We start from the raw sequence: 5,516 nt of genomic DNA, 5'->3' as shown, positions 1-5,516 counted from the left end.
AAGATGCGTTAGTATTCTCCAACACCATTCAAAGATATAAAAACACGTTTCTAGCTGTGCGCCTAAATACATGGGTTGCACGTGACGTCATTCAAGGAGCGCTCCGATGACCACTAATAGGGAGTTTTCGTAGATCGTTTTCGCCGTCCCGCAAGGCCCTCCGCAACCCGCTACGATAGCGGGAATTCCACAGTCAAGGCTATCGGCGCGCAGGCGCAGTAGCAACTTCTTCGTTGCGGAACGCTTAGCGGAGGGGGCAGCGCGGTCTACGAAAACTCCCTAATGACCACCAGAGACAAGGGCAAGAAGGAGTCCCCCTCTTATCAGGACCCTCTTTTGTGCCTCCCAGATTTGCACAGGCGTCGCTATTCTCCTCCCAGAAGATTACAGAAGATTAACCCGTCACTTAAAATTCTTACAAAAGCAGCTTCCACCTCCTCCTCTTACATGGTGGTCAAAAGTATGCGATGTGACGTCAGTGCAACCCATGTATAGACCGTTCCATTAGGGTCATAGCAGAGAGGGTAAAAGAGAAGAAAATGCACTTCCCCTCTCACCCCGCATCTCGTCCGCTCCGCCGAGTGGGCTGTAGCTAGCGTCCGGCTGGCGTGCAGACTCTGTTTAAAATCGCGTCATTTTGGAACTTTCAAGCGCAGATGCGCAGGTTTTGGTATGCCAGTTGTCGTGTAATATTATGCTAGATAAAAAAGACTCACAGGGTCCAATTGCGCTACTACCCGCGTGCAAATAAAAAAAAAAAAAAGGAAATCTGTCAGATTAGCCGGTCTCTTTGGCGAAGAGTAAATCCGGTTGCTGTACCTTTTTTACTATACAAAAGCTCGTACTGGTGTGGGCCTTTAGCGACCATGAGTGGAAGTCTGAAGTAATAAATAAAACGTGGTCTCCTGCCGGAATATAAGCAGTAGTTGAGGGTAGTACTGCCGGCTGACTCAACTGCTATTTAAGTAACGGAAAAAAATATATGCTAGTTGATCATTTAGCAAAATAGAACAGAGAGCTATAGGATAATTTTGGAGTAGCCACAACTATTCTAAGAACGCGAACCACTTCACAACTGCAGCCACGAGCGAGAGTTCGATGTTCGGTAGAGCCCGCCGATACAGCCCAAAGATGGAGAACGGCAACCTCCCGGTTTGTCGTCGGCTAGCGGAGACGGGCGCGTGCCCTCTCTCTCGTTTAACCTCGCCGAACCCGCTGAACTTCCCGGATGTGTGGAGAGGGCGCTGCGGCGAGCAAAATGGTGCCGCCCAGAGAGCGCTAAATGGAATGGTCTTGCGCGAAAAATCAAATTTCACGATGATGATGGCAAGTCTTAGCAGTAGAGTCGATTGTTGGGCTAGTTGGTTTTGGAATTTGGAATACATACGCACTGTGCTGTCTGTTTCTCGCCTCTTTGTCCCTGTATTTTGAGCGCTAAAATGTATTCCAAAGTCTTAGCAATTCGGTTGCTGCGTGTGAACGCGGGCGGCCCGTGTTGCTGGTGTTTAGGTGCAAGTATTCCAGAACACTGTAGTTTAGGGGTGTCGCGCGAACCGGCCGAGGTTCGAGTTCGACCAGGTTTGACTTTTTCGAACTTTTAGGGGAAATTTTGACGAACCCTGCATTGAGGTTTGACTCGTGTGCGCTAGGGGCAGTGGCTAGGGGTGTCGCGAACTTTTGTCGTTAGCTCGACCTCGAAACTTTTCACCAGATTCGACCGGCTCGACCACTGATCTCTAGATTAGTGGTAAGGTGTGGGTACAGTGTACTAGAATACTTGGGTGTTCTAGTTAGGGGTGTCGCGAACTTTTGTCGAACCAGATTTTTTGGTCGAACCTTCGGGGTTCGACTGGGTCGAACCGGTTTGACGAACCTTTGAACTTTTCACCAGATTCGACCGGTTCGACTTTGTGGACAGTGTGGCCAGCCTTTGATACAAGCATGTCTCGGTTTGGGGAATTTTTTTTTATGCGAATGGTTATTTTATTTTGTGAACAGCTGCAATTAAAAGAAACTAATTCGAATCACTGAAGAAGTTAACTTAATTTTTACTACTGTATTAACTGAAATAGCCAATCAGCGCTGCACTTAATTAATCTCTTAGCCATTACCATCCAATCCAAAGCCAAATGGCCAGCCTGTTGCGCATGCGCACACGAGTCGAACCTCTATACAAGGTTCGTCGAACTTTCCACTAAAAGTTCGAAAAAATCGAACCTGGTCGAACTCGAACCGCGGCCGGTTCGCGACACCCCTAGTTCTAGTACACTGTAGTGTGGGCTCGACTTTGTGGACAGTGTGGCCAGACCTTGATACAAGCATGTATAGGTTTGGATAATGTTTTTTTATGCAAAAAGATATTTAATAGACCATATGCGAAATTTAGAGCGCCATCTAGTAGCGCGCCGAGAATTACGTCCGCCATCTTGTTAGTGGCGAGAAAACGAAACCAAAGACCCCATGTAAACAGGCGTCCGCGCTTCATGCGAGAGATGCGATGCCAACGATTGCTGCGTTCGGCTGCGGACGCAGCGATAAACCTTCGATTCGTGAGTGACGTATACGCAAACGTGAACAGGGTTCACCTTTATTCCTTATTCTTATTTTTTACTTGAGACGCAGCTTTTGACAAAAACAATTGGTGACAACGTGAAGAAACATGCGGACGTTATCGCGCGGCATGAAGCCATTTACAACTATTGAACTGGGCCCTAATCTTTTCACGAAGTTGTACCAAATTTGTTTATGACCTTTTTTCTTTTATGTACGTTGTAGTGTCGGCCTGCGCTGCCCTTAATTCATCCCTTAGCCATCACCATCCAATCCGAAGCCAACTGGCCAGCCTGTCGCGCATGCGCACACGAGTCGAACCTCAATACGAGGTTCGTCAAAATTCCACTAAAAGTTCGAAAAAGTCGAACCTGGTCGAACTCGAACCTCGGCCGGTTCGCGACACCCACTGATCAGTGGCGACTAGAGGTGTCGCGAACCGGCCGAGGTTCAAGTTCCACCCCCAAAATATTGCTCGTCTAAAAAAAGAAAAACCACCCTTGCATTGTAGACAGGGAGTTGATGAAACTGACCTCGCACTCCGCTCGAGAATGAAAAGGAAAGGAGGAGGACTTGAATTTACACATTTTATATTTTTCAAGAAGGGTTCTGCATATGCGCATGCCTTCCTCTCGCAGCGGCGAAATCTCTAACTTCGGTTGGCGACTGGGAGAATGGTTGTACTATCTCTCCTGCCCATTCCGCAGCTCGGATAAGCCGCAGAGGAGGCTGGAAAGGTATCGCACCTCCTATTCTAAATACGGTAGTTGGAGTTGTAGCCCCTTGGTGTCGTCTTTATGTGAAAAAGGCAGACTTGTGCCCATCTCAAATACTCTACACAAGATACTGTATTTCAAATACTTTTTGAAGTATCTTGGTATCTTGCAAATTATTTTCATCGAGAGTATTTGATACTCTATTTTAATTAAATTTTTGAGCATCTTGTACTCATTATCTCAAATACATTTTGACATTCCGCCATTTTCCGAGTTTTTGGCATGAAGTGGCGTGGGCGTGGCACGAGCAAACGTGAACATTCTTTCGAGCAACCAAATCCTGTTGCTAACTCCGAGAGGCTACGGTGACTTAGATTGGGCTTGTGAAAACATTGCTTTTGTGCCGAATGTGACTCATATTTCACCCCGAAGTTCATACAGTATAGGTTTTTGCTTCACCTACTTAAAGACGCCTTTTGTTTCCTATAGTTTCAGCCCCCCAAAACCCCAAACTAAAGGGGTGGTTTTACGGAAGTAAAGATTGCCACACTGAGGCGCAACGCAGAACGGGAAACGATCGACGACAACAATGCAAACTTCATTGTCAAGAAAATAACACATAGAAGTCAATGCAAAATAATCACAAAAAGAAGACTTTATATTTGATCCCGCATTGGGAAAACGTCGAGGTTTCTTTTCTTTTTGTCGTCAGTCCGGCACTTATTGCTCTCGCGGACACTGTCTGTAAGCGAACATTGATAAGCAGAGAACAGGACAGGAAACCAAAATGCCATCAAAGCGTCCCCCAACGTTGAGTGCCTTTCTGAACAGAAACTACATGAAGAATGTGCGATCACTGCCGTGGCAATTATCTCGGCTCTCTTTGTCATCCATTGATAGTGATAGTGATAGTATTTTATTGCACTTAAACGTTTGTGGTGCCGCTCGGTGTGCAGGTGAGGAGGGAAAGGCATGCGCCCATACACAAATTGTCCCCTTTCACTAACCGGACGGACTCATTTCCGTATCCAAAGTTCATTTAGAGTGAACTCCCTATGTAGGGAATATGGCTTGTAGTTAAACGATGCGTCTAAGGTGCGCCGCAGTACTTGATATTCAGCGACGTCACTATTCAAAACTTTCAGCGATTGTGGTACCGCGGTGTCGGAATCGCGCTCCCTAGCTCATGGATACTTGGCTTCACAAAAAAGGTGATTGCCTACACCTTCCGGGCGGGAAAAAATAAAATAAGGCTCTAATACTGCTCGTATAAAGCAAAACTAGAATTACGCGTTGTAGACCGCGCCTCTTACTGCTATTCTACGACCATCATATGGTCATATGGATGACATCCATTTTGATAAGCACCAGCGCCCCCCTTATAGGGCGTGAAAGTTGCAAATAGCTAAAGCAACCTCTTTTTTTTTTTTTGTCCCAGAATGTTTTGTAACATGCATCAGTGATATCCTGCTCCTTATAGTTGGACTGCATAAAAGAGCCCTACGATGCTTTTTTTTTGTTTGTTTGTTTGTTGTGTACTGCGTGCTAATAAACCATTCTGGTAAACCAGATTTGCGAAACTGTACAACTGTGTTTGTCGCTGACGTCGATACAAATTACGCAATGCGGAAGTATCTTCAAAAGTAATTAAATTACATTTCTAAGTATTTGTGCTGTACTCAAGATACTTCACAGTGAAAGTAACTTGAGTAGGATTTTAAATACTTTATGAATCAGGTATTTAGTAACTTAACTCAAATACTTTTATTGAGTATTTTGTCCAACACTGGAAAAGGTCCATTCTCTTCGAACACAAAAGTGTCGAATTAGCCGATTTTGACCATTTTCACGATTTTTTTTAATATATTTAAATTTATAATAAAATATTTGTTTCGTTCAACTACTCAATAACGCGTCAAAATCTTTAGCGAAAATTGACAAAAAAATGTGTGCAGCGGTTATTACGTGGTAATTTTTCAAAAATGGTCAAAAACCCATGTGTTCTTTATGGAGCTCCGAGATGCGCCCCCCAGAGTCGGAAAGAAAAATGGGGGAGAAATGAATTCAAGAAAAATCAGCTTTAACAACGTATAGGTCAGTGACCTGTACATTGTTAAATCTTATTCGGCCACTATGACAGGACACAAGAAAGGAAAAGAAAGATAAACCAATATGTGCCGTATGCCATAGTTGAAGTGAAACGCTAGTACAGGGGGATAGGCGGCCGAATGGGCCAGAGCCGTTTAGTGG

This window comes from Ixodes scapularis, unplaced genomic scaffold (assembly GCF_016920785.2).
Source record: "Ixodes scapularis isolate PalLabHiFi unplaced genomic scaffold, ASM1692078v2 PGA_scaffold1__304_contigs__length_218370807, whole genome shotgun sequence".
In the NCBI taxonomy this organism is placed as follows: domain Eukaryota; kingdom Metazoa; phylum Arthropoda; class Arachnida; order Ixodida; family Ixodidae; genus Ixodes; species Ixodes scapularis.
Note: the sequence above shows the minus strand (reverse complement) of the source record.